The following is a 13,797-nucleotide window of genomic DNA, read 5'->3' on the forward strand; positions in this document are numbered from 1 at the left end:
CATTATTTTTATCATTTGCTTTTCATTAAAATTTCTCAAACAGCTGGTGAAGTAGTTAACCAAATGTGTAACATAGAATTATTCTGAAATCTGGCTTTTCTAGGAAGCATTTATCAGAGTAGATGTGCTCAGCTCAGGTATCCCAGATCATACACAGGAAGATCATAACAAGTAGCTAAAGCCTTTTTTAGAAAATGTCAAGTCCCTCTTCAAAACTGAGTGTGATGCTGAGATCAGGTCCACTCATCATCTCATCTTTGGGTGAGACGCTGGAAACTGTCCCTAACAGGATCTCCAATTGCCATTAACTGGTGAGAGTCACTGAATCTCACTGAAAGACTTCAGGAGTGTGGGGAAACCATTAGTAATATTTTGGTAATGCAGACAGGAGTTGAGTGTAAATCATAAATCAACTTTCTATTCAAGAAGTTTTATTAGGTTCTATAGAGGGAGATTAATCCACTCCAAAACCTCACAAGGTGGTGCTTTAGATACACACACGAGAGGAAAGCCTTGAAAAGTGCCCTTTGAATTCTCAACTGAGGATCCTGATCAAGGGAGGGTCAGTGTGTATGTTGCTCTTAGTCTTCAACTGCTCACAGGTGAAAACACTTTTGTTCATCTATTCCTACCTGGAAAATGAAGGACTTGAATCTCTTCTGAAAGTATCCTTGACTTTCTAGCTCAATATTTGAGGAAAGAAGGACCCTTGAATTCTAATCCACTGAAGTAACAAAGCTGGCAAGGGGCTTGACCTATCCCTTTCTTATGAATATTTACACCTGCTCTTAAAAATGCTTTTAGACCTGGGTAGTTGAAGGTGTCCAATGTATTCACCACATGCCAGTTAGACAGAAGTTCAGATGAAGCATCAAAGACCTCATACACAGCTCTCATCATTCCTACAGACAGTAGGAATTTCATCTCTCAGCATGTCTCTGTAAGCACTTGCCCTCCTTCTGAGATTTCTATTTCCAGAAACTCGACTTCAGGGGTTTAAGTGTTATGCAGTAGATAAACAAAGCAATATTTTGTCTCAGGTGCAGGCCAAAACATGAGAAGTAACATCAGCATTGGTGTCATCCCTGACCCCTTTCCCTTTGCTGGCAGCAGAAAGCTGGCAGCTCTTGGGTTTGTTATCAGTGCCAGGGATCAGGCAGGTCTTGGAGCTTTTGAACCAAGCCCTGCCTAACTTAGGCAGTCTCAAACCAGAGCAGGTAGGGTTTATTTTGGGGCAGGCATGAGAAGTATTCCCCTTCAGAGGACCTTTCCTCAGTCTCTTTTTAGCCAAGGGTCCTTGTGGGCTGTGCATGATAATTCATTATGACCATCATGGGGAAAAGTGATCCTGGTGCAGGCCTCTTGTCACCTTCCTTAGGGGAGGTAAAGGCAGGAGAGGAGGAAATCCAGGGAAAAGTTTGAGAAACTGCTACTCCAATCTCAGAATACAGCCTCCCTTTTCTGTAGCTTGTCGGGATGGGTGCTAAGCCACGTAATGGGGGCACCAGTGCAAAGAACACACCATTATGAATAAACAGCCTTACTTACAATACAAGGCAGTCCCGACTGCAGCATGTGCAACACCAGTCCAAGGTACATACCTGCACACACATCAGGAGTCTCTGCCACAGTGGGCACAACAGCCTTCAGCTGTACTTACCTTTTCCTTTTGGGTCTGGTCCCTGCTTGTTACCTGCAGCACATACTGAAGGGAACAGCATGCCCCTCATTATTTAAATTTACTGTTCTACAGGTAGCAGTTCAGAGCAGAGCAGAAGGGCTTAATCATCTTGCCCCCACCAACTAAGGTCTGAGGAGAGCTGTGGGAAACCACAGCCCCACCAGTTGCTTCCCCAGCGCTGGGGGCTTGCTCCAGCTGCTGCCTGATGCTGCTCTGTGTTCTGAGAGGGCTTGCTGCAGTCACTTGATTTTGATTGTAGAGCCAACATCTGATCAGACTGTTAACCTGGAGGGGGAAGCAAAGTAAAATTCTGGTGATTTAAATTACCTTCTGCTGCATACAATCATCCAGCAGAACGCAGCTCAGCAATAACATTCATGTTGCCATTAATGGAAAACACTTCACATTGCACTCCAGAGATTTTGTTGTTGTTGTTTCCCTGGGTATGGAAGTGATCCATTCAGATTGGAGCTGCCTGAACAAAGCCTAGGGGCTCAGACACCAGCAGCAGCAGCTCTCTAAGTGTCTCTGTCTCACTGTGTAATCTCTCACTGACTTGAAGGAAATGTGCCAATTGCTGCCGCTATAGGGCTCTGTGTATATAAAACACACACTCAGCTGAGTGGCCCTATGGGGCAACATGATTTATTTCCTGATTTACCTCAAGTAAATCATGATAATACTTCAACAGAATTGTGTTGGCTTCAACAAAATGTGTCAAAGCATTTTAAATAGAGCATTCAATCTGTGCCTCTCTCCTTTGTGTCATGAGGTAAAGAATTAAAATCATGACTATACTATGCTAGTAGAAATCTGAAAATTATGATGAAATACTTGTGGAGGAAAGTGGGACTTTTTCCAGCATGCTCAAAGATATCTCGGGTTTTCTAAACACTAAGGCCTGCCTTGGAAACTTTTGGTCATCTTGAAAACTAAATTGAAATATAAATAATAAGAATGATAATAACATCAGAAGACCAGAATCAATTTTTCATCCTGTCTCTAAGTTCAGGGTGCCCCCATCAAGCCTGCACACCTCCAAGGTAAAGGTGGCTGAACTGCTGACAGCAGAATGGTGACGTTTGACCCACAGACAAGCGAGTGCCAGGTAGTCTGGGTCCAGCTGCCAGAGAAAGCTGGGCTTCCAAAGGCTGGAGTCTGGTGGGTGTGGAATTACATTACCTGAGATGTGACACTTTTATGTCCTTGGTCCCTAAAATGTTCAAGGGATACTTTTACTCCTGGCTGAATGAAATTACCCCTAGAGCCATTTTATTGATGTTTCTTTATTGTTTGATGATGGCTTGCATACTCTGTCTACTCTGTTAAAATTAGCAACCACACTTTGTGATGGAAAAAATCATCCTCTTTTCTCACAGGAATCATTCACAAAGCAAGAAGGGTTGTTGCAGCCAGCCCTTAATTGAATTTCGTGGCATTTTGAATGATAATGCATGAGTCTCCTCTCCAAATCAGAAATGAGGAATTATTACACAGAAGGATAAACAGGATAAAAATGAAAATTAATGCTCTTGGAAAACAAATCAAGTATTTCTGCAAATCTGTTTACTGGCATTTCTCTTCATAGACTTGTAAATTAGAAGTCTCTGTCATTGAACCCACGCCCATCAAGGATCATCATTCCTTAATTCCATGCCTTTTTCCTCCTGGTAAATGACCAGGAAGCTGCATAGAGCACTAAAGCATTACTTTAAGCAGTATGGTGAACAGACTGAGCCTATTAACCTCAGCATAAACCAGGAACATAGGAGTTGGATTATGGAGGGGAAGGCTCGTGTATTCACCCCTTTTCAAAGGTAATTAGACCTTGGTGGGGAGATGGAGTGCAAACCAAAAGTACAGGAGAAGAAAATTGACTTATTCTCTGAAACTGTCTGCCTTTTACAGTAAGATCTAAAAGTAGATCCTACCAAGTGATACTTTGCTGTGTCATTTACAATGTTTAGAAATGAAAGTGGCAATTACCAGCCCTCTCTATATGTCAAGGGTTTCTACACAAGGTTGGCTCAGCATTCACAGCAAAGAGCATTCAAAGGTCTTTCAAATTCACATCTTAGTCAGACTTCAGAGGAGTCCATCATAAAATAAGAAGAAACAATACAGGCAATCTGTTTTCTGGACAGCAGTTCTTTTGGCAATATTATGGAAGATTAAGGCTGGGAGACTGCTTATTTTTCAGTGCAGAAATTCTCCCTAAGGTTGTTAGCAATTTGGAAAACTTACCCTTTTGTTATTTTTACTGGGAGAGAAAATAAGCAAAGAACTTCAATGCAGACATTTTCTGATGCAGATCTATTTCACTACATACTTGCCACTTAGGATTTTACAAGAAGTCAATATTAGCAGCACTGATGAGATTCAATGAAATATGACACACTATTCAGGATATAAGTCTGTTTTCAGAATAACTTGTTCTAAAAACTGACTTTTTTGTGTTTTTGTTGTTGTTGTTGTTGTTGTTAAGTAGCTGTTAGTGGGGTCACGAGATATTTCCTAAAAAGAACTTACTTCATACAATTTGTGGAAGGAGTAGGGGAAAGAAGTTCCAGATAACTTGAGGAATTTTCTTTTTCCTTGGTCCCACTGTCTCTTGCCCATCAATTGTCCTTCATGAAACTGAGCTAACAAGTCAACACTTTGTAAACCTTAGCTTGTAGTCTCTTATAATACTAAATTTTGCTTGACTTTAGAAGAATTTCCCAAGTGCTTTTTCTCCTAGATGAAAACAAGCACAAGAAATCAATTAGGAAAAAAACTAGGGTTAAGACTGGAAAGACCTACAAGAAGAAAACAATTTAATGTCTGTAAATTAGGAAAAACCCTCATTAAAAATCATAAAATGGGTGAAGCATAGAGGATCAGACCTGCTAAGAAAAATAAGTTGGAGAGGCTTTTGCTTTCCCTGTAAAAGCTAGTTTTGCACACATCTGATGCCTCAGGAGTCTGGAGGAATGCAGGAGCAGCTGATTTCCTCCTGGGTGCCAAAGATCATGTTTGTGAGGTGTTTATTTTTTACCAATTCCAGTCCTTCAGATGTGCCTGAGACCACTGAAACGGGGAGGGCTGTGCCCATATTCCATAGTCTGCTTTACATACAAGAGTGTGGCACATCTGCATAAGCAAAGTTGCTGTCAAAATACAAATGTCTCTCACGCAATGTAGAATTTGAAACCAAATGCTTGGGAAGATGGCACTGACATTTGGGGAGTTCAGGGTACTTGTGTTCTCCTGTGACTTTGTGCACAGCTCTGAATTCCAGGATGAAGCAGGGATGGTACCAGCACTCCCCACAAGTGAGGAAGGACAGGAAACTTTTGATTCAGGACATTTGTACCTATTTGATAGATTTTTTTGCTTTTTCTATTTTTTTTAACTTTTCCCCTCCCTTTGTTGTCAGCTTATTCTTAAACATGATGACAATGGTCATATAAATAATATTATAAAAACATTTCAGAATTCACTGGAGTTTATCTTTCTTTTTCCTCCCTTAAAAGGACCACTACCAAGAGGTTGCTCCACATGAAGGTGTTTGATTCTCTTCATTATCATTGGAAAATCACTTCAGCCCATCAGGAGAGCATCAGCTTTGCATTAGCAAGTTGGCTTGGACACAAAATGATCTTTTTACATTCTGTGTATACACCTCTCTAGAATTAATCATCTATTCAGCTGGTAGTTTATTTAAACATAAACATACAAAAAAAGGTACAGTAGGAGTGTTTTCAGAATCCAAATATTTGCTTTCTACCTCTTTAAACCACCTACTCGCCACAAGGGTGAACAAGTGGCAGCTGAAAGCAACATTTTGTCTTCGATTAGTCATAACTGAATTTATTTTTTAATTTTTTTGCTTGTGAGATAGTGCTGCTGGGACAAATGTGTAACAACAGAGGGCAAATGAGGTCATTACAAAACCAGCTCCCAGGGCGTGTCTGGCTTGTGAATGAGTTCATGACTTCTGTTAGGAGCTCCCATTCTCCCACTGAAATTACATTTCCTGCTGTAGACAGGTCATGTTCGCTGAGCCAAGAACTGCCTCTGGGCAGGCAGGAGGGAACGCTGTGCCCTGAGCACACAGCATCAATCCAGGGGAAGCTGCACACAGGGCAGGAGGAGGGAGAGCCCTCCCGGTGTTACCAACCCTGACAGCCCAGCTGGGTGTGAAGGTGCCAATGACTCCCTGGGCAGCTGCCGAAAATGGTCCATTGTCCTTGGGGAATGAAGAGAGGGAGTAGAATACACAGCTTTGATCACCCCTACACAGTGACAACTGGTCCCACCTTCTGAACTAGGACATCGGGCTAGACTGACGTGTGCATAACTGATAATTCCAGAAAATATCACATACTCCCAAAACAGCACTACTGTACAAAGGAAAATGGGGATAGAATAGTGTAATTCCAGTTGGAAGGGACCTGCAATGATCTTCTACTCCAAATGCCTGTGCACTTCAGGCTGACCAAAAAAAGTTAAAACATGCAAAAAACAAACGTCTTTTCCTTGCCTTGCCTGCACACCTGAGAGCTCCCACTCTGCAGCACTGGACCCTGTCCCTTGGCACAGAGCTGAATGGGAACCTCGGGCTCTGGGAGCTGCTGGAGGGACCTCCTGGGCTCCCCCAAGCTGGTTCATCTCATGAACATCACTAGAGGTACAGCAGATCCTGAATGAGAAATGGGATTAATTTTAATTCCTTTTTCCAGGCCTCCTCTCCACCCTCAGTTGTGAGAACTTAAACAATCAGATACATTCAGCTTTTAGTTTTAGTTCACAGGCATTTCTAAATGCTTGGGTAGTTTCTCTAAGGAAAGCTTAAGAAAGCTCTACAACAACTCAAACAGTCTCTTACTCATTGCAGAGTTCCCACAGGATGTCAAATTTAAACTGAGTTCCTGTTTGGAGAGGAAATGAAAACAGAGAGGAAGGCGTATGGGAGAATCAGAGGGTTTTTAATTAGTTTGTGGTGAAGGCAGTGGAATTAAGTGCTGTAGTACCCCAGTGCCTCTATGCACATTGTTCTCTCCAGGGTCAGCTCTCTGAACCTGCTGAGTGACAGAAGGGAAGGGTAACCTTATTGCTTCCTTCTTCCATGTTCTAATCTCAAATCAGCACAGCAGTGTTAAATTCTACTTTTACCTCTCCTCCTTGTTGGCTTTAAAAGAGCTCTATCCCAGCCCAGAAGGAAAGAGAAGTGCCACTTGGATCATGGATGTATCTCGGCTCTGGACTCTTGCAGCAGTGCTGCAGCCGCCAGACCAAGTTGCTCTGGTTTGTTAAGTATTTAATTCAGCGATGACCTACTCTATGTTTTGAATTAGAGAAACCACCTGGATCACATCAGCTTTTCTGTATTCTGCCCCCAGACTCAGCTGGTTGTGGTTCCTGCAACATTGGCTGCAGGGGTGGACACAGCAGCTGCAGATGCTCCTTTTCCCCAGGTTAAACACACCACAACTAGTTTTCAGTCCTTACTCTCAAGATACTGCTCTTGCATAGAGAATGGGCTAAAGAACATAAAGTGAGGGCAAACTTCCTAGCAGCATAGTGCCAGGCATCTAGAAAACTGACTTGATCTAGTTTCTGATTTGTAGAATCAAGTAGTGACTTGCAGTCTAACATGTGAAAAAAAAACATTAAAAAGTTGTGTAGCACACATACTCCTTCCTTAGATCTCATACTTCTACCATGCCTTGCATGCTGTTAATTCAAAAGGCTGATATGGCCACAGACAGCCCAGCTTCTAGGATTTACCATTCAAACACACTTGAACTGGCATGAAAAATGCAATAAAATAATTCTTTCAGACAAGTTTAGAGAGAGGTATTCCCAAAAGACAGAATTCTGGCTTCCAGCCACATAAAGCTTACACTTTGTCAATAACACAGTGAGGGAAGGCATGAATGAATTTTATTTCATTGGACAAGTGACTTGGAATACAGATAAGGCAGGGTGAGCATATAAACCTTTAAATAAATGTTTTAGCACTATCTGGAAGGGAGGAATGCAATTGATTCCAATCTTTTCTGACAGAAAATCAGTTCCTCTAAAGCTCTTGGGGCAACAAACACTAACTAAAAGCGTCTGTTACTAATAAAATCTTTAAGTACAACAAAACAAGATGTTGTCATTTGAAATTAATAAGCTACAATTAATGCAAATTATTACTCTGTAGTTTAATTGTAATATTAAACAGTGATATGAGGTCTTTGTTTTACTATGACTTTAAGAGCCATGTACCTTTGAAGAGGGATCTTTAAAGAGCTGGAGGAAAACTCAGCAGAGCAACAGCTGACAACTCCCTGACAAAACAGAGAGCAACAGCAGCAGGAGGAATTCTGTGCTGGGATTTCTCTCTAATGAGCACAACTTGTGCCTAGAACTGCTACAAACAGTTAATAGAAAACACTGATTATGCCCAACAACACTCTTTGTTCTGTTTTGGGGGATTAATTCTTACAAAGTTGTTTTGTGGAAAATCTTGACCTTTTCCTCCCTCTTTGCCTGTTTAACATGAACCTTGTGTTACTCTGCAGTGACAGTACAAGCTGGAGCAGTAAAAACTGCTGTTATAATTCTGGTTTTGTTTTGCAAACATATGTTATGTGTTGGAATGAGGAGGGGCATTTAGTGTTTTAGGAGAGCCATATTTGGAATTTCTAGAAGAGAAATCCACTGCAAGTGGCAATTTCTTTTACATTATAAATCTAACTCAAACCAGTAAATGGATTTCCAATTTTATTTGCAAAAACAAAAGGTGATAAAATTTACAAATAACACTCAATATTATTGACTTGGGGGCCTGAGGATGGTTGGTATAGCTCAAAGGGACTGTACTCAGTCATAACCTGAATTTCAAATGAAATGGTACCTCATTCCCACTGCCAATCCCATACCAGCTCAGAGAAGTTGCTATATTTTTAGTATTATTTAGCATTTTTAGTATTACATTAGTTCTTTGCCTAATGCTTCCCATAATGGAAGCAAAAATTGCAGAGTAGAAAAAAAAGCCTGGTGTTTGTACAGAGGACATTCAGTGGCTGCATTAATGCTTTAAACCTAAAATTGTTACAGCAGTAGTACTACTACAGTAGTAATCTGTTTATTAGTTGACAGAAAACACTTTTTACATTGAATTTTCTTTCAAGTTACTACTTATTGAAATAGACCCTTCAGATTAAGTCAGCTAACATGGCTAAAAGAAGAGAAAAAATCACATAACTCCAAGTACATGTGCTTGCAATTGTTATTACCTAATAAAGAGCACTTAGGGTCTGTTTCTGTGCCTTCCCAGCCCATAAATCACAGCATTTCAGGATCCTATCTTCTGCCTTTCCATCTTAATTATTGTTTTAATTTTTATAAATAACTATTTGACCTTCAGACTTTGATGTGACCAGGCTTTGGCACCATACGAATGAAAACCACAAGCAGTGAGCTCAAGATTTAGAAATAGAAAGTTGTAATTTTATTTTCATATTTCTACAGTGAGAGAGGCAATAGAAACTATTTCACTATCCTGTTACAGAATCAAACATCCAATACTCAGGGTAGCTGTTTCTGAAGGGGATGCCTTTTAGTTTTGCCAAAGAAAGCATCCAGTAACTGCATGGAAAAACAATAATCAAGTGTTAAACAATGGCCAACATTTTCCTTGCAGCTGATGGATGAGTCTGTGTGGTAATCGATACTTCTGCACTGCTGAACCCAAAATAATTGCATAAAATCTCCAGGGCTCAAGACTTGTCTCAAATACCTCTAAGTAATACATCCTAGAACTCTTAGCACCAGCAAAGAGTGGAATACAGGAACGCAGACCTGCACTCTCCTCTCTGAACTGCTCATTTCTGGCAACAGGCTCCACAGGTACATGTATATATGTTTTAAATAAGTTTTTGGTTTTGAATGACACTAAAAAGTGCCAGTCTACATTCTTGTCCTAGTTCAGCAGGAGGGACCAGCTAACCCTGTGTGGGGGTGATCAAAGCTGTATATTCTACCCCCTCTATTCATTCCCCAAGGTCAATGGGCCATTAGCAGCAGCTGCCCAGGGAGCCATTATCACTTCACACCCAGCCTGAGGGGGTGTGGCTGCCAATGGGCCATCAACAGCTCAACACCCCCTGGCTCCCAGAGTTAATCACCCATTGTGTGAGTCCCCGCCCAGGGGGAGGGACTGAGTGCTCCCTGAGGGTACATAAGTGGTGGGTAAGAAGACCTTGGGAACTTCTCGTCGGATCCAGAGGAGCAGCAGGACCTCGACAGCAGGAGATCTCCGCTCTCGCCCAGACCACAGCCCTCGCCTGCACCAACAGGTTTTTCTTTACCTTTTGCTCTGGACTTGGGGGAACCACAGGGGTCTCAGCACAAGGGCAAACAAACCCCCTTGGGTTTGTGCCCCAGGACACTGGGTTATACTGCTGGGGTTTTGTGAGTTGAAAGCAATTTCCCTTGTGTGTCAGTGTTGTTATTGTAATATTATTATTAAATTTTAGCTCTGACTTATAATCTCTCTCGTGGTGAGTTCATTTCCCCTGCTGGTTCACCTTTAAACCAGCACAATTCTGCAAAGAAACACTCTTGTACTTAGGAAGCATTTTTCGACATGAGTTTTAACATTCCATCAACATGAACAGAATTTCCTGCCCTGTGACAAAGTGTTTCAGATTTGAAGTGCTGAGAATGTTTGCAGATAATTTGTGTTATGTTTTCTGTCTTCATGGAAATTTTTCAAAAGTTCTTCTTGATTTCAAATAGAGAGAGGTACCAAACTTGGGTAACTAATTTTTGTCCCACTCTAATGACTGCAGATCCCATCATTGGGCAGCAGGGGCTTTTGTTTTACACAAAAGCTGTTCAACTAACTAGTGACTCTGTAGGCAGTGCTGACACTGTACATCTTTAAAATCTCTTACCTTCTAGGGAATTGCTTAAATAATGAGGATTTATATGGAAAACTTTCAATGGAGTAATTTGACAAGTCTTTCCATCTTCAGCTGAAGCCTACTTTTGTTAAATATAATGTTCAGATAAAGTTTTCCTTAGTGCTGAAGGGTGGGCTAATTGTGCCTTGGTGTGGTAGTTTTAGTTTTATGTCAGCGTCATTCAGCAGGCCCAAAGGGTGTGACAGATTAGAAGGGACAGGCATCACCTGACTTGACCAACCAAAGAGGTATTTCATATCATCTGACATCATCAAGAAGTGTCAAGGGGTATAAAAAGAGAGAGGAGGAGCTTCTGTCTCTTTCAGTCTTTGCCTCGGCCCCGTGAGGACGTGCTGCTGTCTCTGCCGAGATCAGGCCTTGCTGCCATCCACGCTGTTGTTATCTAGGACGGTGAACATCTTGTTCATTTCACTTTTCTCTTGCTGGGAGGTTTCTCCAGAAGAGTTTTTGGGATGTTTTCTGGGGTTTAGGTGGTTGGAATCTGTATTATTAGGTTGGGTGACTCAATGAAGGTGTTATTATTTCTTTTCATATTTGCATATATATCTGTGTTATATCATATTCATTTAAAATTTTCTTTTCTTTTGTGTAAATATAAAAACCTTGCCATTTCAAAGTTCCATTTCTAGTTTGTTTTTTTTCCTCCCTCCCTTTCCCTTCCTGTAGGGGGCTCTGACAGGCATTTGGGCACTTGGCATTTTGCCAAGCTAAACCATAACACTTGGTAAAGACCTGTCTGTGACAATGACTGGATGAATCTGTAATCTCAGAGATTTAGATTAAAAAATAAATAAAAAATACACCAATTATTGTAATTATAAACCCAGAAAAACAATGTGACTTTCTCCATATGTAAGAACAGAAAACTCTTTTGAAGAGTTATAAAAACTCTTTTAAATTGCTTTTAAACACTTAAGTGCTCTTTTAAAGAAATCCATCCTTAGCAGAAAAACATGGAGCTTGGAACTCCAGGTCAGGGGAGGTGTGTTTGGCAATTTAAACCAGCTCCTGTGTACTCCAAGGCTGTTTGTCCGGCCCTTAGAGCTGCCCTGGGGGCAGACAGGGGTCTCACAGCTGGATGGCTCAGCACTGGTGCCAGTGAGAGAGGGTTGCCCACAGCCACATTGCACAGTCCTGGGCTCTCTGAGGCCCACACAGCCATGAAACGTCTTTTCCTTTTTGTGGGGATTGTTTTCAAAACAGTGGTGTGTTCACAGCATGGGTCAGGGAGCACACTCAGGGTAGCCTGTGGTGACGTTTGTGCTGGCAAAGAACATTCCTGGGCAGAAGAGCCAGGGTAGTGCTGGATAAATCCATAGTGTCTAAACAGAGTTCATAACAAACTCCCTTGGAAAACAGGTTTACGTTTTCCTCTAGGACTCGCTGGAGTTCACTCCAGAAGGCAGTATGGAAGTGAACTTGTGCTTGCACTATGGAAAACTGTCCTACAGCAAAGGGAGATGAGGAAGACTTTGCCTTCAGCTCTTCCACTGGAGTCACCTTCCTTAACTTGTTGTACCATCTGTTTCTTTTCACATCCCTGCACTGCTTCCTCTGATTCCCTATCCTCCTCCTGGTTCTAATGAGATCCTTTACCAGCAAGGAAGCTTGTGATACTGAGTTTTCTAAATATAGCTAGTTGAAAATATTAAATGAATGCAAATCAAGCATTTGTGCATACACAGAGGGACAAATTTGGTTCTGATCAACTGAAGCTTTTTTCCAAATGTTAAGTCTGAAAACATTTCTGCTGACTTCAAAAAATAATTAAAGCTTGTGGTGAGGGAGTTTTATTGTTCAAAGGTTTTTAGTAGTTGTATCTAATAGTAAGGAAAAGCACCATTAAGATTTCAGCATATCCAAGTGTGCATGCTTTCCAACAAATAACCCAAACTGTTACATTTCTTGGCAACAGTCAAAGATTTACGTGGATGACCCTGATTTGCTGCACCTGTAAGTCTAAATAGCTCCACTTTCCGCTGCAACAGCTTCAAGGAGTGATCAGTCTTGAACAGGCTGTTCCACAGAACATGAGTAGGTGATTTTAGGCCTGTGTTTTCCCCACAGTGAAAATGCCAGCGTGCTCCCTCATCGAGTGGCTGTCACCGCCAGCTGCCTTCGTGGAGCCAGTGGGATGCACAACTGCAAGGAAATCACTTTGTGTCCCTTGGAGCTGGGGAACAGCACTATAAATCAGCAGGCTCAGTGCTGCTAGAAGGAAGGATTCTGAGAATGCCATCTGTTCCCAGGCAGATGAGTGGGGATGATTTTGGTGTGTAATCCACACTGTCACCCCTCGAGTGCATAAAGCACCAGGCTTGTGCCAGCGCCCACAGAGCACTGCCCCACACCACTCCTGCTGCTCTCCCTCCCTGCCAAGCAGAGCAGGTTTGGGCTGAGCTCCCCCTCTGTAAGAGGGCAGTGGCACTCTGAATTCAGTCTTCAGTTTGCTCCAGAACAGGGACTGAAGTCAGACCCGTGAGCAGTTTCACCATGGACAGAAGTACCCTGCATGTCTGTAACATGGACAGTAACACAGCCTGGGGCAGGTAAGTGGTGTTATACAAACTGTGCTGTCCTCAACACAGGGAAAAGCAGTTGTGCCTTGGAGGCACAGTTCTTACCTTCATTCTTGGCCCACAGAGCAGCCATGACTGGCACAGACAGTCTGACCTCACTGGCCTCTTCCTCTCTGTGCTGCTTCTCAACAGGCAGAAGACCAAGGTTCTTCCATTTTGCTGTGCTCCAAGGCAGATGAACCCATTTCTTGCTATTCTGCACATTCAATTAAAAAAAAAGGACAAATTAATGCAATATAAAGTTAGAAAAGTGTCCTAGTTCAGCAGGAGGGACCAGCTAACCCTGTGTGGGGGTGATCAAAGTTGTGTATTCTACCCCCTCTATTCATTCCCCAAGGTCAATGGGCCATTAGCAGCAGCTGCCCAGGGAGCCATTATCACCTTCACACCCAGCCTGAGGGGGCGGAGCTGCTATGGGCCATCAACAGTTCAACACCCCCTGGCTCCCAGAGTTAATCACCCATTGTGTGAGTCCCCGCCCAGGGGGAGGGACTGAGAGCTCCCTGAGGGTACATAAGTGGTGGGTAAGAAGACCTTGGGAACCTCTTGTCGGATCCAGAGCAGCAGCAGGACC

At 42.3% G+C, this 13,797-nt stretch overlaps 1 long non-coding RNA gene across 1 annotated transcript; it reads right to left on the minus strand.

Moving 5' to 3' along the window:
• Positions 1-1,900: 1,900 nt before the first annotated feature.
• LOC139681421 (uncharacterized) lies at positions 1,901-13,352 on the minus strand. Its single transcript, XR_011699527.1, has 3 exons — positions 13,269-13,352; positions 4,211-4,417; positions 1,901-1,966 (listed from the first exon to the last, which is right to left on the minus strand). It is a non-coding gene; the product is annotated as an uncharacterized lncRNA (long non-coding RNA).
• Between the last annotated feature and the right edge of the window lie 445 nt (positions 13,353-13,797).

This window comes from Pithys albifrons, chromosome 21 (genome assembly GCF_047495875.1).
Source record: "Pithys albifrons albifrons isolate INPA30051 chromosome 21, PitAlb_v1, whole genome shotgun sequence".
Classification (NCBI taxonomy): Eukaryota; Metazoa; Chordata; class Aves; order Passeriformes; family Thamnophilidae; genus Pithys; species Pithys albifrons.